General features: G+C 38.6%; 1 long non-coding RNA gene and 1 pseudogene across 1 annotated transcript in view; both read left to right on the forward strand.

Annotated features, from left to right (window-relative positions):
• Window positions 1–15,856, forward strand: part of LOC106996757 (uncharacterized) — a 123,809-nt gene extending 107,953 nt beyond the window's left edge. Inside the window, exon 3 of the long non-coding RNA XR_013414586.1 lies at window positions 15,640–15,856. This is a non-coding gene — a long non-coding RNA (uncharacterized LOC106996757). The remainder of the gene's footprint in view (window positions 1–15,639) is intronic.
• A 2,166-nt stretch (window positions 15,857–18,022) lies between these two features.
• On the forward strand, window positions 18,023–20,579 carry LOC705630 (tyrosine-protein phosphatase non-receptor type 11 pseudogene; annotated as a pseudogene).
• The last annotated feature ends 2,075 nt before the right edge of the window (window positions 20,580–22,654 follow it).

The following is a 22,654-nucleotide window of genomic DNA, read 5'->3' on the forward strand; positions in this document are numbered from 1 at the left end:
TCATTAAATAACGTCACTCTTTGCTGATTAACTTAGTATTTTCACATTTTTATTGTTTCACTTTGAAGTACAATCTTTATTTTTCCTCTTCTGTTTTATTACCATTATTTATTCAAAAATAGTGACTATTTTTCTTGTTCTCTTAGTAGATCCCCCGTAATATGTTTAAACTCATTTGAATATCTTCCTGCTTCTTCCATCCTAAAAGATTTAGACATGTTTGGAATAATTAAGAATATTTCCAAAAAGGATTTCTTACAACACTTAGTGAGGATCAAAAATGTGCCAGGTTCTGTAAAACTATGTGTAAACTGAGGAATTTTGACTTCTGTCCTACAAAAGTTTACAATCCAGGCAGTAAAGCTGAACAGTCTAGCCTGAAAATCTATTTTAAAGCTTTTTCCCCCTAGTCTCAAGATACAACCTTGAAGCTTACTGCAAAACCCTTTTTTTCTTCTCCTTAGTCTTAAAATATGACCTTGGAATGTACTTTCTTTGAAACACTATGTCCCTCCCTTTCCTGCCATACACTCCCTCACCTCTGTGCACATTTATCTAATTGTATGGTTGTATCTAATTATGTGCTTACTTAGAAGTTCCAGGGGGCTAATCTTAAAACAGACAAAGCATAGAGACCCAGCTGCCAAATTCCAGAGATTACCTCAAGGCAGTTAGTCAACAACCCGGCCAGTGCTGAGATGACACCAGCCTGTGCTCCAGATGGCCCAAGGCTTCAGATAGCACAAAACATGCAGACCTTGGCCTCAGCGTCCCTCCCTCATGCCTCCCATTCCAAGTTCCCTTTTGTAAGCCCCTCTTCCCAGCCTGAAGTTTGAAATGGTTCCTAGAGGCGTAAGCCAGCTGCATCCCCACTGCTAGCTTTGGAAAATAAAGTCACTTTCCTTTTCACTGCACTTCATTCTTGTTATTGCTTTTGCAAGTGGCGAGTAGCTGAGCCTGAGCTTGGTTACAAGGCAAGCATATGCTCTTAAGAATTTCATTTTAAAAAGCCCCAAATTATGAATATATAATCTAATGACCTGGGAATCTCTTCCTGTAATATACAAAATGTCTTTTAGGGATAAATAGAGGGGCGGTATTTAGTTTCTTAGGTGCAAAACCCAACCAAAAAAGGCATATTTGAAACAAAACTGAGTATTTCCCTTTTCCTTTTATTGATTTATTTTAAATTTTAGCTGTCCTGTTTTTAATGTTTAAGAGCTTCTTGTCTCTCATTACTCCTTTTAAATAGTATTCTGTTCTTTGTTACTGACATAAACTCATTTCTCAGAGAATAGTAATGGCAGATTTTAAAAAATGCTTCTTATACCCTGCATTGCCTCATCTTCCTTTGTATTCCTATTTTTTCTTTTTTCCCCTATTTCTAAATGTTTTTCTGCTGGAGATTTCTCTAAAATACTTGTGGCAGTCATGTTTTAAGATTGAGGCAATAGAAAGTTGATTGAACGCTGCAGGCCAAGGGAACTTATTTGCTGATAATTTAGAGGGTAGTCCAGGGCAACTAAGCTCTTTCATTAGGACTCTTCAGATTTAGGGTGTCTTTTCCTTGGGACTATTTGTTCTAGGGAGGCATCCTCTCATATACTATCTTGGAGTAGGGCTTTAAGCCCAGCTCTAGCATTCTATAAGAAGGGAGGAGGAAGGAGGCTGAGGCTGGATCTACTATTCACTGTGAAACTTTGTTTATTCAGTCCTGTTGTCAGCTCCATGTTCCCACCTTCCTGCCTTCTACTTAGGTACCCTAAATCTGAAGCCTTCAGATTCTGTCTTTTAAGGAAGCAGTAGTGGTGGGGGTGAGATGTAAGAGGGATAACCACCAAACTGCCAAGGATAGTTGAGAGTGGCATATATATATAGAGAGAGAGAGAGGTTTTTTTTTCTTTCTTTCTTTCTTTCTTTTTGACAGTCTCGCTCTGTCACCCAGGCTGGAAAGCAGTAGCATGATCTTGGCTCACTGCAACCTCTGCCCCCCAGGCTCAAGCAATTCTCGTGCCTCAGCTTCCCAAGAAGCTGGGATTACGGGTGGACCCCACCACCTTTGACTAATTTTTGTATTTTTTGTAGAGATGGGATTTTGCCATGTTGGCCAGTCTTGTCTCAAACTCCTGGCCTCAAGTGATCTGCCAGCCTTAGCCTCCCAAAGTGCTGGCATCAGGTGTGGGCCATGGTGCCCAGCCTGATCTAATATTTTCACAAAGAATTTTAATTAATGCCTCTGCTTTTAATCATATACATATTACTCCTATTTGAGCTATTTTGATAGTTCAAAAGCAGAATCTTTCAAGGCATCCTCTTTGTAGAACACTGTTCATACTTCTTTCCTATATTAAGTCTGTTACTAATCCTATATCTGTTTTCTATCTTTTAAAAAAGTATTGAAGTCTTTCAATTTCGGTAGTCATATTATTTTCTTCCCCTTGGAACTTGTACCTTTTATATTTTAATTCTCATATTGTTATTTGGGGAAATATCATTATTTCAGGACAGAGAAGAAATAGATGTACATATTCAATCTACTGTTGTTTGAAATAAATTTATGATGCTTTTGTTTGCTAATTTTCCTTTGCCACATTCACTGGTTATGTGAAGAACATACTCTACTACTTATTCCTTCTAAAGCGATTACACTTTAAATTTGTCCTTTCTAGTCACTGTAAGTGCAATGAGTGTGTTGTAGAACATGGCCTATAGATGAACGTGAAACTAACCTTCTTTAGACATTCTAGAAAAAATCAACTTGCAAATATATCTAATCACTAAAAGCATATTCTGTGCAGATAGTCTTTATTTACTAGTTGTCAATTTACTTGCTTATTTACTAGTTATCAAAGGGTTATTTTCATGCAAAATAAAGATATACCAGTAAAAGCCTTAAAACTTTGGAGGGCTGATTTTCCACTTCATGATCTTTTTTTAAAAATGTCAGACATGACTAAGGAGTGAGGTCTTTTTCCTTCCTTTCTATATAGATATCAAACCCCTTTCAATCTCCAGGTTTTGTTGATTTTGTTCTCTGTCTTTTTTTTTTTTTTTTCTTTCTATTTCCTGCACTCTGGTCAAATCACCCTCACCACTCACTGGCTGTAATGAAAATGGCAAATACCTTCCCTGCAGCCTGTCTGCCCCTAGCTCAGCCTGTTCTTCACACTGCCACCATAATGATGTTTTAAAGACAAGGATAATCATAATCCTAGAGCAGAGATTGTTCACCTGAAATCATCCATGGTTGATCAACTTTATAAGTCTTTGAATCCCTTAGATTATAGACAAAAAGTAGTGTTTATGATTATTTTATTTAGGGGCGAAGCCTAGGTATTTCGTCATATCCTTGAAAGAGTCTGACACTTCCGACTTTTAAAAATCACTCCATGGAGAATCAAGTTGATGAATAATGATGAGACTAGCCAGTGATCTCAACACAAATGACTACCAAAATCTCTATTATTTTTCTGGAAACAAGATTACCAGAAATCTAAATGGCATCTATGATTGATTGGTATTCTCTTCTCCCCACATAAGAATGGCAGAAAAATGACTGTTAGCCAAGTGTCTGTCAAAACAAACTACAAATATATTCTTTAGAAAACAGGTATAAATATGTTTTGCATATCACAAAAGACACCTAAATTAAGGAAAGCTGTGAAAGAGCAGATAGCCATTTTTCAATTACATATGACCAATGTGGCATTTTTTGATATCTTAGTCAGTTATTCAAAGGTCTGGAAATGCCATACGTGCCTATGTAATTTGGAGTCACTGCTTTTGATACAGGCAGTGAGTCTAGAAATTTCTACCTTACTCAGAACAATCATGCTATGACTTTTTCCTACTTGTGCAATTACCAAGATTTCACACCATTTAACATTTTATGTTTATGCACATGAATATTTACAGGGAAATAGACTTGGGCATTAAAAAAAAAAAGTCATTCAGCTTCCTTGACTTCATCAGGTTGTTTGTGGAGAGGCTATTTCACAAACACACAAGCTACAAATCAAAGGTATATGACACCTTTTTATATTATCAGGCAACATGGTGATGAAAAAAATGAAATGGAGTTTGTGAATTTTATTACTCAGGGTGACAATTTAATATGTGGGTGATGGTGTGCAGCTCCCAAATGAGATTTGTTGCATCCTCGGAACTGCATAAAATGTCTAAAGAGAGGGGCAAGCTTCCATGCCATATATAGACAGACTCATTGGATCTCCGGAGGAAGTTAGATTGGAAACTCGTAAGTCCACAGTCATTCACAGATGATAAAGTGTGTGAAGTGGAGAGCAGGGAGAGGCTGTGCTTGCATGAATAATTTTAATGACTTAATGTTTCTTCTTATTAATTTTAACATAGAGAGGGCAGTGGGATAAGGAAGTCATCAGTCTTGCATATGTCATTTTCTTCTACAGATGGTACAATGGTTGATTTGGTACAAGCATCATACCAAATATGTATGCAGGAAGCCAAAAAATAGAATCAAATCAAACATGATTTTACAGTTGTTATTATTCCTAAGAATATCTGTGCTCCCATAGGCATACGTCTTAGATAGGAGAATGCTATTGGAATTTCTGGTCTCTGCATTGAGGGGCTGTTGGTCTTTTGGAAAGATGTGCTTATTGAATGGGACAAGCCAGATCCAAGAGGCATCGCTAGGGCTACTCCCAGACCTACTTGTGATTCAAGGCTGTGCTTCTCCTCTGCACATGAGACAGGTGAGTTATGTTACTTCCTAGGTAAGAAGGAGGGGAAGAGGTAAGTTACCTGAAATCATCTGATGCATTATTATCCCCTTCAGTATGGACATAATGTCAGAAGAGGATCACTGAATCAGATAGGATAAAGCATTCTTTCGACCTCCCTGCTGGGGGCTTGTCTGTGCTGGACTAGACTGTGCAGGTGAAAACCAGATGAACTCAAACCACTTGTCTGATTAAATGGGCCAACTGTTTCAGTCATCGCCCAAATAAATGGTGTTTCTGTGCCAACTTTCATGTGTATACTTTGGAGGAAATTGTTACTTCCTATTCTGATCTCATCTTTTTCATAGGAATCTTAGAAGTATTGGAAAGCTGTTTTGAAATCCATTTTAAAACCTAAGATTGAGACTCACAATTTTTTTTCCTTTATATAGGTATTCTCAGTTTAAATTGCTTTACATTTTTACTTTTTCATTTCACAGATAGAAAGTAATTTATTTTGTTCCTCTTTGAGGGTGCTAAGATAGGATCACTGATTAGAAACTGATAACCACCCACTTGAGCCAGAATTTCTATCTTCTTATGAAACAGCGCTAAAACATTTGATGTAAAATTCCTCAGTATTTTTCAGATCAAGACCCTCATTCATTTTAACAAAATTTACCTACCTGTGAAAGATCAGAACATGTGCTTTCAGGCTACTATTCCCTTATTAAATCAGTGAGCAAATGGCCTTAAAAGGGATTCAATTGAAATCAAAGAAACATTGTTTGAGTGCCTGTTGTATGTCAAGCCGCTTGAAAACACTGGGGAGAAAAAAGCAAATATTATAGCATATAGGAAAGTAAGTAAAGATATTTAACAAACAACACTAACACAATGTGATAAGTGCTGTGATAGGGAATTTGGCTGTGTGATTTCAGTGTCAGTGGATTTCTTATTCAGTTAATCTCATCTGCCAAAGAAAATATTTTTGTAGCGAGGAAATGTCACCTCTGTTCACCATTGGAAATTACTATTTATCAAGTTGTCATTTACTTGGATATTGTTATCAGGTATTGTCTAACAGATAATATAGAGGGAAAATAGAACTATCCTCAATAGAGCCCCCTTTGACTTGTAAACTATGATACTCATAATGTTTAGTGCATGGTGTATATTTAGCCTCCTGCCCATCTGGTCTTTTGTGGAGGGACTGAACAATTGATTTCCATAAGATCCAGTATTAATGAGAGCCCTCATTGTGGTTATTTTTATTACTCTCTTTCTTGAGGCATTGTTTTCCGAATGAGAATATTTACTGGGTACAAATGTAATTGCTTCAGAGATTTCCAGAAAAGGTGCTAAATTCATCCTTATCCCAAAGCTGAATTTTAATTGATCTTTTTTCCTCACCGACTTCTTCAGTTTTGTTTTTCACCACTTACAAATAAGAATCATTTGCATGTTCCAATCCTGGAGGTCTCTGAGTTTCCAAACTCTGAAGAAAGGGGCAAGAAAGGAAGAGTTAGGGATGCCCTGTATCTGTTCCTATGTGCCTTCCATCTGTCTTATACCTGCTGCGTGAGGAGCTGACGCCAACACCCAAAGCCCTGGACAAAGACTTCCTCCATAGTCACTTTCCTCTGACCCACGGGAACCTCCTTGGTTCCTCTCCCTCTTGCCTTCACAGCTGGACTTCCGCTTGTCATCTTGCCCTGTTGGGATCTGGCACCCGCAGAGCTGCTCTGGAAACCCCATAGGGCCTATCTCTGGCACTTGCACTACTCCACTCGCTCTCAGCAATGTGGGCGTGAGGTGTCCCGTCCCCTCGCCTAACCCTTTCATAACATGGCTGGAAAGTCTTGTATGTACTGTCCCCAAAACAGATCAGACAATGTTGACCCAACAGAAGGAGCATGGTCACCTCAGTCCCGGTGGGGTGGGGGGTTGGGCAGGGGGAAGTACACAGTAAAGGAGGCCTTGGATTTGGAGACAAAACTCATTTAGAGAACCTGGAAGCTCTCTGGAACTGGACACAAACTCTTGTCTCTGTAGTTTGCTTACCCAGGGGACTTGGCTAAGAGCTAGTAAATAACTTGTATAAGTATTATATGACCTTAATACGTAATATTGTTTAGCCTGAGTTTTTGATACAGTTTTCAACTGCATGCTGTTCTAACTCTGTCTGAGTTTCACAGAATTATTTCTCCAGAGTAAATTGACTTATTCTTCTGAGCAGAGCCCAGGTAGCCTAGTTATCTTAACTGTGAGGAACTGATAGAGCTCTCATTCTCCTTGGGGGATGTTTAAAAATACATAAAGCAAAATTATATCATCTTAAGAACGTTATGAGTTTCAAAGCATGCAGTCAGCCCTGCCAAATTTTCCTCTGCCTTTGAGAATTGGAATAATTATTATAAGTGCAGACAACACTAGGTTTCTCTTGCAGGCAGATTTTTGTGATTGCACCCTGGACTTCCGTTCAGAATTCTTTTCAGTTTCTTAGGAAAGCTAAATGAAGTTGCTGCAGTAAGGCCAGAGGGGGGCACCAAATAATCGTGATTGATAGAGTGGTTTGGCTGAGCATTTGCAGGAGGCTCAGGCATCAGGCCTGTTGAGCCTCTGTGTCTGTTTTGAGCATTTTGGGCATAAAACATATTGAAGTCTCTTTGTTTACCGAATCATCATCAAGCCAGGAGCTGACACCCGAGCTTCAGTGGCCCAAAACGTACTCAGCTAATGGGGAAGCAGCAGTTGGCAGGATCTGTGGTTGTAAACATTTTAGAAAAATTTCTTCACTCTTTTTAGCTCCTTCCTTATTTCACTTATCAGAGTTGAACTGTGGGAAGAACTGAGAAACAAACTCTGCCATGCTCTTGGAAGGCGAGAATACAGAGATGGGTCGTTCTTTCTGAGATAGAAGAATTATTGGCAGTTTTCTAGCATTAATTGTTCTTGATAAATTGCTGAAATATCTATTTGGTCTTCAGGAAACTGGGGAGCGTTCAATACCATTTAAAGTGTTTCTGCATTGTTGGCTATTTCAGAAAAGTTGGCCTCCTCTGCTGTATTTTCTAAAGCCAGATTTCTAAATTCAATACAACTTTCCACTACAAATGTTGCAATTTATCTTGTATGGAAAAGTAGTGTTTCATGTTTGTTGGTAGTTACTACTCCGTGTGATCTGTAGTTTGCTTAGATGTCCTTATTTATAGTGAATTAATTTAGAGCACTGGGCAGGGGCCAGGGCCAAGGAGTTGGAATGTCCTCTATTCAATTGAGGAGGGTCTAGGTACGCTTACTTCATTCTTTGTTAATACATGATGGATTCTAAGTCTTCTTGCAAAATACGTGTGGATACAAAAGTGATTAATTATGAGCATGTCAAATTTGAGACTGATTTAAGTCCTGAACTATAATCTGTCACCTCAGTTTTCCTTTTAGACTTTTTGTATGGTTTAAGAATATTTCAAAAGTGTCCTTTGACCATCTCTTTTCGTGAAGTAAAATCTGTGATCATGGGGTTACATGACAAGTGAATTCATGCACACAGAACAATGCTGACTCAGGGAGACAGAGACTGTGAGGGTTCTTATAAATGCTGACCCCTTCCTATGCTGACATTTTCACTTAGTGTTTACGAACTTGAGCTCTGGAGCCAGATTACTTGGGTACTTGGGTAGGAATGTAGGCCCTACCACTTATTATCTATATGACTTTGGCAAGTTACTGAGCCTCTGTGTGCCTCAGTTTCCTCATCCATAAAGTGGAGTAATGGTAGTATCATAGAGTTAGCCTTAGAATTAGATGAGTTACACGTAAAGCAGTTAGAATAGAACCTGGTGTATACAACTTCATAAGTACATGCTAAATAAATGTTTTAGGCCAGGCAGGGTGGCTCATGCCTGGAATTCTAGCACTTTGGGAGGCCGAGGTGGGTGGATTGTCTGAGCTCAGGGGTTCAAGATCATCCTGGGCAAAATGGTGAAACCCAGTCTCTACTAAAATACAAAAAATTAGTTGGGTATGGTTGTGCACGCCTGTAATCCCAGCTGCTTGGGAAACTGAGGCATGAGAATCGCTTGAACTCAGGAGGTGGAGGTTGCAGTGAGCCAAGATCGCACCACTGCATTCCAGCCTGGGTGACAGAACTAGAGTCTGTCTCAAAAAAAAAAAAAAAAAAAAGTTTTAAAGGTGATATAAAACCTATTATGTCAGTCCTATAGAAGTTTTCCAGAGAAATTTACCATCAGGTGATTTTTATATGTGCATATATTGACTTAGTTGTTTCCTGTGCCTAGCTTCCTGGCTGGTATCTTAGGACCCTGCTGTTCTTTTATGCCTATAGAAACCTTTGGCCAGGCGCGGTGGCTCACATCTGTAATTCCAGCACTTTGGGGGGCCAAGGGGGGTGGATCACAAGGTCAGGAGATTGAGACCATCCTGCTGGCTAACACGGTGAAACCCCGTCTCTACTAAAAATACAAAAAAAAAAAAAAAAAAGCCAAGTGTGGTCGCGGGTGCCTGTGGTCCCATCTACTCGGGGAGACTGAGGCAGGAGAATTGCGTGAACCCGGGAGGCGGAGCTTGAAGTGAGCCAAGATTGCGCCACTGCACTCTAGCCTGGGCAACAGAGCCAGACTCCGTCTTAAAAAAAAAAAAAAAAAAAAGAAACCTTTAACAGAGAAGAAATAGAACAACCAAAATCTTGTACAAAGATCATATTACAACCGACTCTTCAACATAATTTATTTAACGAACATTCATAGAGCACTTACAATGTGCCACACACTGTTTTAAACGCTGTACAAATATTAACTCATTTAATCCTCATTATAACAGAATACTTGTTGAATTTCAATTAAGTGATATGGGAAAATCCTCTAGCCTGCTGTCTGACATGATAATCCTTTAATAAATATTTGTTGAAGGAATGAATACCTGTGAGTGACTCAATCAATCAGTCTGCCTTGTTTGGCTAACAAAAAAGCAAACAATACAGGAGGATGTTATATTAAGTGGCCTAACGTGTTCTCTGAAACTGGAAACAATTGAGACTCTTTATCCACAGCTGTATTCAGTTTGTACTGAAGGGACTCAAGTGGCCTAAATGTTCCTGTTCCTTTCTGAATATTAAGTCACTTGTTATTTTGATATTAAGCTTAGATGTTTAGATGTCATAGAATTGGTAAAGTCTTGGTGACTTGTAGGTGTTACACTCAACTTATATTGAATATCTTAGTGTACCATTCTAAATTTCCATTTTTATCTTTATTTTGGATTTTGAGCAGACAGTATTATGATTCTGTTTAAGACATGAAGACATGCCAGTTTTCCTTCACTCTTTGAATTGCTTTTTTTTGTTTTAATCTTGGAAAACATATTTGCATCATATTTCTTAATTTGTCACAGCCTGAGAAGTGACATTATTGAATGACAGTAGGAGCTTGAATATTGTGCTTTGAAATGCCATTGAGGATACCATTATTCATGTGACAGCCCTGAGAAGATTAGCAAATAACTACTTAACATTTTATAATGCCTTATCATCATAAAAATCTACATATTAAACGAGGAATAAATTACTTAAAAATATATCACTTCTATTCAAACACCATTTGGAAAAACTTGAGAGATAAATGCCAGTTTTTAATGAAGCTACAATAAATGTTTTTATTCACCATGTTATTCCTCCAACCAATTGTAGATTATTTTTATAATTATTAAATTAGCTGCATTTAGCCCTAAACCCTACTTGTTGAAACACAGTTAACATGATAGAAGAGAACCAATGTAATAATAATCTAAGACTTCAATAGTCTCTGTGCCTGTCTCTCTTTTCTATTCCTATCTAGGTACCAACTGAAATGATCTCTTCCTAATCTATGACAAGTATCTGGGAAGGTGGAATTTGATTTAATTTTTTTTTTTTCTTTTTGACACAGAGTCTCGTACTCTCACCCAGGCTGGAGTGCAGTGGCGCGATCTTGGCCCATGGCAACCTCCGCCTCCCAGGTTCAAGCGATTCTCCTGCCTCAGCCTCCCGAGTAGCTGGGACTACAGGTGTACCGCACCATGCTCGGCTAATTTTTTTTAATTTTTATTAGAGATGGGGTTTCACTGTGTTAGCCAGGATGGTCTCGATCTCCTGAACTCATAATCCGCCTGTCTCAGCTTCCCAAAGTGCTGGGATTACAGGCGTGAGCCACCGTGCCCGGCGGAATTTAATTTTTAAAAATGAAAGTGTTGAGATGTGGTACTGAAGGGCACGTGGAAAAGAATGGGCAACCTTCCACGAGGAGCTCAGGTCCCTTTGGTGGCTATGAAGAAGTGGAGAGGAAAAATCAAATCTGTAACCTCTTATCTCTGAAACTAAATATTGTTGATACTGTCAGAGTAGACATGGGATTTTGGGCAATTCCTGGTTTCAGGGAAGTCAACAAATCTTCTGAAGTTACAGTGTAGTTAAAAATGACAGTTGAGGAGTGGGATTGCTCTGTGCCTCATCCAGTGGTCAGAAGTGTAAGGTGGGTTGAAGTTTATAAATTGACAGTCAATAAAATCTGTCCCAACCCAGGGAAGTAACTGGCAGACTTGAAGCCTGAGAAGAAGCTATTTGAGGTCTACTCAAACCTGAGTAGCTTCTATTGCAACTTTGACACCCTTGTTTCGTATAGCTCTGGGATAGAGGCAGAGGGGTGGTCTCCTGACTGCATGTTGGAGATTTTTTATGGGATGAGGGGCAGAGTGATGAAAAGATGACATTATTGGTAAGTCCAGATTTCAGTGGTGAGCTGATACTTCAAGTTTTGGTAGTGCTGACAGTGGACAGCCCCTCAGTAGGATGAACAGGTTTCTGATAGGAACTGTGATATCTTCTAGCTTTAAGTAAAACATCTGAATTCTGTCTCCAGAGGTAAGAGGCACAGACTATTGGTCTTAGATACTAGGATTCCAGGATATTACAGGATGGTAGTATGGGGCAGGCTGTCTGGAAGAAAAGATACTGGACTTGTTTAGTTTGGTTATAAGCTTGTCCGTGTCAGTATTTAATAAACATTCAGGTGGCTCAACAAATTTTATGGGAAAAATTTGCATGACAGTAGGAGCTTGAATATTGTGCTTTGAAATACCATTGAGGATATCATTAGTCATATGACAGTCTGTAGAGTAGGAGCGTCAAGTTCAGATTACCCATCCGTATATCCACTCCCATACATATATATTCAAACATGCTGTAAGTTCTCATTTACTCCCTTCTGCCCTTTTTCCTACCAGAATGAAGGAATCTCTTGACGAATCTGCCCCATCCTGGTCCTCACCCCCACACCCCTATCAAGTCAGATTGGTCCCCTCAGCCTTCCTGAACTTGCCTTGCTCATCATCCTCCTAAAATATTTCTCATTATATTTCTCTTACCTGGTTGTTTTCAGCTTTTCCTTTTTGCCTCTGTGAATATTATCCATTCGTTAAAGTTGAATGACCCTTCTTTGGCTACTTTTCCAAGCTTGTGCCCTTCCTACAACTTCATCTGTCTCAATAGATTGAAAACTTCTTCAGAGTAAGGGCCACATTTTTGTTTTCTTCTTTGCTATATTCTGTGTACTGTACCACACTCTGGTGATGTGTGACTACAAGCCAGGTAATGGAAAATCCCAGTTTTTGCAAAAAGGAAAATTTTGCTTGATCTGCTTTGTATTCTCTAAATAAACTTAGCTGCTGCCTTCACAAATTACAGATTGCTTCTGATAAGTTCATTTTTAAAAATGGAATTAAAAGTCCCCTTTTGTTTTGTTTTACATTTATCCCCTTGAAATTCTCCTTGACTGTAATCATGGTCAAAGACTTGAAATAGTTGGAAGTTTCCTCAGGTGGACAAAGGTGCTGAGATTAGATGTTCTAAAACATAACTTCAGTCATTAAGGCCATAATCTGAATTGAGTTTCCTAGTAAATTACTGAAAAATGCTTATTTAAGTCTTCTGATCACTGTACCTTGTATGTATCAAGACATCGCTTTGTATCCCATGAATATGTACAATTATTATTTGTCAATTAAAACAAATAAAAAATTTAAAAACACATAAAAATAAAGTTATCTGAAAGCTTTTAATCTAAAACTGATCCAATTAGACAGATGGGTCATTGCAAGCTACAATGCTCAAATTTATGATATTAATAGTGAAATAATGTACTGTTACAATATATTTAAGCTCCCTGGAACCTTAATGTCAAGCATATTGTTAGGCACACATAGTAGGTTCTCAATAAATATTTGGTGGAAAATTGATATATTTTAATCTATGCATATTTGAGTGAGCTATTTCTATTTTTGGTGTCCTGTCCTGATTTATAATGAAATCTCTCAATCTGGATTATTTTGGCACATTACCAAACATAATGTAATGAAATAGAAAATTCTGTTCATACTAATTTATGACCAAATCTAAAACCTCTTTGAAATTAGTAGAGGTGCCTTTGTCTTCACAGAGCTTGGAAGACAGTGAACCATTTTTCACAGAGACTATGTTTAGTTATTTTCTTATTATAACTGTATTTAGCACAGACTGGCAAACAACTACATCAGCATTATCATCTTTATCCTGTATTCACAAACATTTAAATTAAATTAGTATTCTTTCGGTTACATATGACATAACTTAAATTCTGGATAAATGGTTATTTTTATAGTTGCATTATGGACTTTGGCATTATTCAAAGAATACATAATTTAAATTCTGACAAGCTTTTAAAACATTTTCGTCTAAGCAATGCCTGCAAATTAGTCTTTTCCTTCCTTTTTTAGACTGGGGCTGTGGCTGAGATGTCACATGGGAGATAGGATCATAAATTTCTGTTGTATCTGGATGGAGATGAGCAGAAGGATCTATGGGTGAGAAGAATCACAGTACAGATGGATTCTAGAGCCTGCTTGCTGATACAGGCTTGCAACTGTGGACTTTATAAGCTTAGTTTTTAATCTGCTATCAGCTAGCATAATACCATAAATGCATAAAAACCTAAATATTTAGTCTTAAGAGAAATGCTGCCTTGACCTGACCCTTTATCCACATAAATTGACAAAATATCTCATTCTCTAGGATGCCAGACAAAAATACTAGTTGCAATGTTTTGTTGCATACAGCTTATTCTAATTTAAATTAGTGGCATATAAAGTCATCATCTTGCTTGAACAAACATCTTATTAAATTGAGTATGTCTTTTATCCCATGAAATAAAATTAATTTTGAGATAGTTATTTTTCAGTTGCAAATTTATTGAGTTAATAGAAAGCAAGTTATATAGTCTTCCAAATAATATGTTACATCCACTTGCATTTTGTTTTTCTTCAGCATTGTGTGGTTTTTAGAAAATCTTGCAAGTTAAATATACTAAAGTGGAAACTGAAAGAAAATAATTAGAGATAGAGCACTAAATTTGCAGATGAAGATTATTTTTAAAATAAATGTTCACTGTAGCTTTATTTATATTAAAAAAACCAAACTACCCAAATCTTCAAATAATAAAGACACTGTTAAAAAACTGTTACCTTTCCATTTATGGATTATTAGGTAGACTTTAAAAATACTTTAAAAGATGTTTTAAAAGGTTATGCCAGTTTCCCTAATGTAAAAACAAAGTAAAACACCAAAACAAATCCCCAGAAAACCAACCTGTATATTCACTATACCAACCAATTGCATATACACTAGAATTTTTGTTTGTAAATAGGTGAATGTGCATAAGACAATGTGTTAAAAAGTACAGACACTTCATACCTCATACAGATTGAGTTCTTACTATGTATTCAGTTCTTACTATACTCTAGACTCTTGGCTAAGCACTTTAAGGGCCTTATCACATTTAATACTCACAGGAGCACAATGAGATTGTTCTGGGCAAGCTGGAAAATCACACTGTCAGAAACTGATTGGCTGGGTGAATACTTTCAGATCATTTTGAAGTTGAAAATCACAGGCAAACACTTTGAAGCCATGCCAGTTGTGTATTGGAAGGAATTAAACATGCAAATGTAGTGAGTGCAATAGATTTTAAGAGTGTGTTTCTTCAGAGGTGATGCAGTAATTGCTGTTGTTGGGACTGTCTCTTGAAGTGGAAACTAGATGAGTAGGTTTAGACATTAACATTCTTAACAGTGATTTGCTCCCTCTGTGGCCTTGGATAGAGCACCTGTCCCTTAACACGTTAGAGCTCCAATAAAATAAACTGCTTTGCCCCAGCTAAAAGGAACAGTCTCTTTGATGGAACTTGAGCTCCAGTCATGGTGATTTTCCACTAGGTACTTCAAAGAGGACATCCTCTTCTGAAGAACAGAAGAACCTGAAATGTTTGGAGCCTAAGGTTTCTAGGATCTTCTTTTGCCAGTCTTCCCCATTTATTGCCCTCCTCCCATCAACCACACTGACATTTGAGGGGATAAAGAGTGTTGCATAAGGCTTTACACTAGGGAGTCCATTTTCTCCTAAGAATTATTATATTACATAATATTGCCAAGACATACAAATGAACAATAACTGGTTTAAATACATAGAAGAATCAGGCTTGTTTTGCTTCTTTAAGAATCATACATAAAAATTGGTGGCAATTTCTTTTTGCATGTGAGGAAAATAAAACACAGAGAAGACTGTAGTTTCACTAAAGTCACACACCTACTGCATGAGAGACAGAGTCAGAATTTCAGCGCAGCTCTGTCTGGCTTCAGAGACCTTGGTTATTTCAGTGGTGGGATCATAGATTATATTTCTTCCTTTAAAAAATATTTCCTCTGTATTTTTCTAAATCTTAGATGATGATATTGCTTTTATAAGTAAGCAATACATGTTATAAAAATAAAATATTTTTATGTAAGCTGAAGAAATGAGAAAAGAGATTTTTCCTGTTAAGGAAAAACAAGTTCCTGTTCTTCTTTTCCATTGTAGACTGTTTGCTGTGATTGCACTTGCCATCTTATGCAGAAATGACCTGAAGACAGACTGAAACAACATGTTCTACAGCCTGAAAATATCTACCTTGACGTACAGTTTCATTAATGCTGTTGTGATCAGACTGGGCAAAAATTAGCATATGTTACTAACTAATCTAATTCGAGTGCCAATTCTTAATAAAAACATAAAACAATAAAAGCAATTCAGAAAATATTTACTGTTTGATTTCTTCAAGCTCCAAACAGGATTGTGCTTAGCTGTAGAAACTTGAATATATGCAAATCTACATGGATAGAATTCTTAGTCTTCTTTGGGCCAGGTGTGTTAGCCCCTTGGGAAAGGAAACTAAAGTTTTGGAATATATTTTTATTCATGAACCTGCTCTCTTTAAGACTTCTGAGGAAACGAGTTGCTGAGCAGATGAGTAGAATATGTTACTACTGTTCTGACATTTCTACCCATCAAAACTAGCTGATATAGTACACTTTAATGACCCTTCTATAGTCAAAACTGACATTGACATTGACATTAACAGAAAAGATTTGGGACAAAGAACTGTGTTCATGCCGCAAATCAGCCTTAAGCTTCACTACAAGCTGCACATTTTATGCTACTGTATTCTGCTTAAGCACATATTTGTATTTATGTAAATGGACTGATCCTTTAATACTTAAGGACTTTATTCTGGGTGAGTTAGAATCATACCTTTTTGGCAGGAAAACTCTTTGACAGGAAAAAACTATGATTTAAGAGCTAAAAGTAACCAAACTTGATGATTTAAGAGCTAAAAGTAACCAAATCAGGAACTACTGAAATTCTTCAATATCTGTTAGAATATCTCCCATTTGAGCCATGTTTGTAAATGATGTTCAAAGGCATTTCAAAAGCATGTAAATTAAAAAAACAATTCATTTGATTCTGCTATGGTTTAAATATATATGTCCCTTGAAAAGTCATATGTTGGAACTTAAACCCCAAGGTGATGGTGTTAAGAGGTGAGGGCTTTGGGAATTACTATAATTAGGCCAGGAGGGCTCTGTCCTCATGAATGGGATTAATGCCATTATAAAGGAGACTTCAGAAAGCTGCCTGGCCTTTTTCTATCTCTTCTGCCTCGTAAGTACACAGCATTCATCCCTTTTGCCCTCCCACCTTTTGCCATGTGAAGATGCAGTAACACGCAGGAACCGTCTTGGAAGCAAGAGCACAGCTCTCACCAGACACCGAATCTACCTGCACCTTGATCTTGGACTCCCCAGCATCCAACTATGAGAAATAAATTTTTATTACCCAATCTCAGTATTTTATTATAGCAGTACAAACAAACAGAGACAGATTTTGACAGTCATATGAAACTTCAACTACTTTGTAAAAAGAAAATATAAATGTTGAATGATTGAAGATCATGAAAGACTGGACAATGAGAAAACGTGGGGGTAGTCGTTGTAGAAATGGAGTGGTATTCAGAGACATAACTAATTTAAGCTATCTCTAGGACAGGGTTAAATAACAGAAAAATCAAATGGGCCTCTGACTATTAGTGTGTTTTGTTTGGGTACTAAGGGGTAGAGTTGTATTAGTCCATTTTCATGCAGCTAATAAAGACATACCCAAGACTGGGTAATTAATTAAGAAAACAGAGGTTTAATGGACTCACAGTTCCACGTGGCTGGGGAGGCTTCACAATCATGGTGGAACGTGAAAGGCATGTCTTACATGACGGCAGGCAAGACGGAATGAGAGCCAAGTGAGAGCAGAAACCCCTCTTATGAAACCATCAGTTCTTGTGAGGGAAAGCAGAAACCCCTCTTAAAAAACCATCAGTTCTTGTGAGGCTTATTCAGTACCACAAGAACAGTATGATTTGCCTCCATGATTTAATTGTCTCCCACCAGCTCCCTCCCACAACACATGGGAATTATGGGAGCTACAGTTCAAGATGAGACTTGGGTGGGGACACAGCCAAACCATATCAAGAGTGTTCAGCTTTAAAGAGTGCCTGAGAGTATGGTCCAGGAGTTTGGATATCCATAGCTATTGTGACCCTTGGCATAAACTGATAACTTTCAAAATTAAAAGAATTCATCTTAAACTGTTAGTTCCTCTGAAATACCAGCAAAATACTCAGGTTTGAGAATTTCTGACCACTGTCTATTAATTTTAGGTCAATAACTAGAAGATAATTAGGCTAAGAGCTCTATCAGTTATTTTACATTTGGGGTGATAAATGTCAATATTTACATGTACGATTTAGGTCCTTTTGTGTGGATCTTTGCATTGTGGCAAATTGAGGAAACCCTAGATATTTGGGATGATTGATTTGGATTTCTAGAAGGAGCCTTCCCTGTTTTTCACCACAAAAATATTGGTTATTTCCATGACCTCAGTATCCCAGGAAAAAGTGAATGAAATAGCTAAAGGGAAAACACCTAGGTAATTACTTCTGTTGATTATTTAATGTTGGTAAATAGAATATTTCATAGAGATTTTAACTGATCAAGGAGAGGAAATATTTTTTGTTCTGTATGAATGCAACCTGACAATTCTACTAAAGCAAGAATAGAATAAAAATCTTTCCACTGACACAGATTGTGGTGGAAATGGGATGTAATACAGCAGAAAAGAAAAACACAGGCTCAAAATGGAGATAACGCATAGCTGAGAGAAACTTTCCTAGGTAATAAGCACTTTCAGCTAAGATTTCCTAGGGTGTTTTGGAAGAAAACAACTGCCACAGAAATGTAGCTGGGAAAGACTATGTTGAAATTATGAATTTTGCCATTTGTATAAAGAGAACAAATATTATTTGTGAATTGTACTGAAAACATGGATATAAAGAAGTGATCATTGGAGGGTGGAGGAGGAGCGAGCCAGGCCGGGGGGCGGCTGCACAGTCTCTGCGATCCCCAGGCCTGGAGTAGGGTCTGTGCATGGCTGGCTGGCTCTGCCCCGCGTCCAGTCCCGAGCAGGCCTCCCTTGGGCCAGCCCGATGTAACTGAGCTCAGTGGACCCTGAGGAAGGAGCAGGTCCATCGTAGAGCCGGAGGGTCGGAGGAACGTGACATCACAGAAATGGTTTCACCCAAATATCACTGGTGTGGAGGCAGAAAACCTACTGTTGACAAGAGGAGTTGATGGCAGTTTTTTGGCAAGGCCTAGCAAAAGTAACCCTGGAGACTTCACACTTTCTGTTAGAAGAAATGGAGCTGTCACCCACATCAAGAATCAGAACACTAGTGATTATTGTGACCTGTATGGAGGGGAGAAGTTTGCCACTTTGACTGAGTTGGTCCAGTATTACATGGAACATCATGGGCAATTAAAAGAGAAGAATAGAGATGTTATTGAGCTTAAATATCCTCTGAACTGTGCAGATCCTACCTCTGAAAAGTGGTTTCATGGACACCTCTCTGGGAAAGAAGCAGAGAAATTATTAACGGACAAAGTATGGTAGCTTTCTTGTACGAGACAGCCAAAGCCAGCCTGAGATTTTGTTCTCTCTGTGTGCACTGGTGATGACAAAGGGGAGAGCAATGATGCGAGTCTAAAGTGACTCATGTCATGCATGATTCGCTGTCAGGAACTGAAATATGACGTTGGTGGAGGAGAACGGTTTGATTCTTTGACAGATCTTGCAGAACATTACAAGAAGAATCCTATGGTGGAAACATTGAGTGCAGTACTACAATTCAAGCAGCCCCTTAACACGACTTGTATAAATGCTGCTGAAATAGAAAGCAGAGTTCAAGAACTAAGCAAATGAGCTGAGACCACAGATTAAGTCAAACAAGGCTTTTGGGAAGAATTTTGAGACACTGCAACAACACTTCTCTACAGCCAAAAAGAGGGTCAAAGGCAAGAAAAAAAAATAACAAAAATAGATATAAAAACATCCGCCCTTTGATCATAGGGTTGTCCTACACAACGGTGATCCCAGTGAGCCTGTTTCAGATTACATCAATGCAACTATAACCGTGCCTAAATTTGAAATCAAGTGCAACAATTCAAAGCCCAAAAAGAGTTACATTGCCACACAAGGCTGCCTGCAAAACACAGTGAACGACTTTTGGCGGATGGTGTTCCAAGAAGACTCCCAGGTGATTGTCATGACAAGGAAAGAAATGGAGAGAGGAAAGAGTAAATATGTCAAATATTGGCCTGATGAGTATGCTCTCAAAGCATATGGCGTCATGCGTGGTAGGAACGTCAAAGAAAGCACCACTCATGACTATAAGCTAAGAGAACTTAAACTTTCAAAGGTTGGACAAGGGACTATGGAGAGAATGGTCTGGCAATACCACTCTTGGAGCTGGCTGGGCCACGGAGTGCCCAGCGACCCCAGGGGCATGCTGGACTTCCTGGAGGAGGTGCACCATAAGCAGGGGAGCATCATGGATGCAGGGCCGTTTGTGGTGCACTGCAGTGCTGGCATTGGCCGGACAGGGACCTTCATTGTGATTGATATTCTTATTGACATCATCAGAGAGAAAGGTGTTGACTGCAACATTGATGTTCCCAAAACCATCCACGTGGTGTAGTCTCAGAGGTCAGGAATGGTCCAGACAGAAGCACAGTACCGATTTATCTATATGGCAGTCCAGTATTATATTGAAACACTACAGCGCAGGATTGAGGAAGAGCAGAAAAGCAAGAGGAAAGGGCACGAATATACAAATATTAAGTATTCTCTAGTGGACCAGATGAGTGGAGATCACAGTCGCCTCCTGCCTTATACTTCAGTGCCACCCTGTGCAGAAATGAGAGAAGACAGTGCTAGAGTCTATGAAAATGTGGGCCTGGTGCAACAGCAGAAACGTTTAAGATGAGAAAACCTGCCAAAACTTCAGCATAGAAATAGATGTGGACTTTCACCCTCTCCCTAAATACCTGCTTCCCAATTACTCATTTCCTCAGATAAGAAGAAATCATCTCTACAATGTAGATGTTATATTTTATAGAATTTTGTTTTAAATTGAGGAAGCAGTTAAATTGTGCGCTATATTGTGCAGATTATGGGGATTCAAATTCTAGTTATAGACCTTTTTTTTTTTCTTTTTATAACCTTAACCAGTTTAATTCTTTTTTTAATGTGGGGGAAGATAAGAAGAAATGATTTGGGAAAATTAAGTAACAACATCCTAGAAAAGTGAGAACAATCTCATTTACCGTGATGTATCCAGTAGTGGATAATTCATTTTGATGGCTTCTGTTTTTGGCTAAATGAGAATTAAGCCAGTGCCTGGGACTGCCAGCAGCTGACTGGTCTACCTTTGCATTGACATTAAAGATTCACAGAAAAAGAATCATGGCTATTTATGAATTAAGATAAGAGGTGTGGCTTTTTCTTTTTTCCAGCCGATGACCAATTATAGTTCGACTATTGACTGAGAAGGTTGTGGTGGGAAAACGTTTGCCATATTTTCTTTGCATTTGAGTAATTGTCTTGTACTTAGAAAAAAAGGCATCTATGAATGACCAGTGTTTAGTCTAACAGACGGTCACAACCAGTGCCATGGAAAACCAAAGATATTAGTAAAAGTAGAAGTTGCTAGTGACCTTTGGAAGCCAAAGTCACTTACAGTAGCTGGGACAAAGTGAAAGTCAAACTGAGAAATAAGGAGAGGGCCTTCAAGGAGCTTCCTGAATGATTTCTGCCAGCCCTGAGCCTATTTTTGGAACCAGCACTTGGAGAAACTGATCCTGTGAGAATGGATGTGTTTACGGACACAGGGCTTTTGAGAGCAGCACCACCCCACTGGGCCACCCCCAGACTTGAGAATGTAATACTTTCTTAATGCCACTGGTTTTTAGTCAGGCCACAGTGAGAAGAAACAGCCCTCACACACCTCCAGCCGGGTTGAACGAGCTCATTTTTATTTTAGCCAACGGTAAGATTTTCTAATGTTCTAAAGTGCCTTCTCCAAAGACATCCTTCTTTGCCTCATATGTTGAATCATCATTCAGTGCAGATATTTCAGTGAAGATATAATTGGTTGACTTGTGTAACGGTAATAAAATGCTATGGCATCTTTACCGTGAAAAAAAAAAGAGAGAAGTGATCATTACAATGGATATTTATGGACAATATCATTGGTGTTGAATGCAGACAAGGTTTGCAGATGGAAAAAAAGTAGGTGACTAACCAAACCTGAGGCCAAACAGAGTAGTACTTGGTCATTTCCTTGGCTTCCCTAATTCCCCAGGAGGGAAGAGCTGGGTGCTAATCAACTAATACCAATAAACTGCTCTTCCTTTGCCCCTAATTATTTATTGTTCTATAGGTGAACAGAAGAGGGTGAGTGTGTTTGAGGGTGAGTAAATGTCAAGTTTCCGTATCTGCAACAAAGCATTTGTGGTTCAAAATCTCCTCTTGCATTCTAATAAGGGTGGACCCTGAAAGCATACTTTTATTTGCTGAGGTGGATGGTGAGTGAGGATACAAACTGGGGAAGTTAAGGATCTACTACATTGCTTAATTTAATGAAAGTACATTGAGAGGTTGGGGAAGGTAGTTCTGGAAGCAGTGAGTTGGCTACAGATGTGGAGAAGAACTTTAAGCAACTGAAGTGGGAGAGGAAATTGGGGGCAAAGGAAGAGCAGTTTAAAGCAGAGCATTTCTGATTATCTTGCTGGGTAGTTAGAACTCTCTTTTTCATTTCCACATAGACACTTCAGCCAGAGTGACTTCTATTTTTGGAGTTGTGTGTGTGTGTGTGTGTGTGTGTGTATGTGTTTAGATATGACATACTGAAGCTGCATCCTTGTCTGGGGTAAATACCTGAGGTTCGTTGTCTCCTGCCAGGGAAATTGAGGACGCGGATACACAGGAAGTGAGTTGAAGAGTGGAGGTTTGGCCAGGCATGGTGGCTCACACCTGTAATCCCAGCACTTTGGGAGGCTGAGGCAGGCAGAATACTTGAGGTCAGAAGTTTGAGACCAGCCTGGCCAACATGGTGAAACCCCATCTGTACTAAAAATACAAAAATTAGCCAGGAGTGGTGGCAGTTGCC

The sequence above is a fragment of the Macaca mulatta genome, chromosome 2, assembly GCF_049350105.2.
Source record: "Macaca mulatta isolate MMU2019108-1 chromosome 2, T2T-MMU8v2.0, whole genome shotgun sequence".
Lineage (NCBI taxonomy): Eukaryota > Metazoa > Chordata > Mammalia > Primates > Cercopithecidae > Macaca > Macaca mulatta.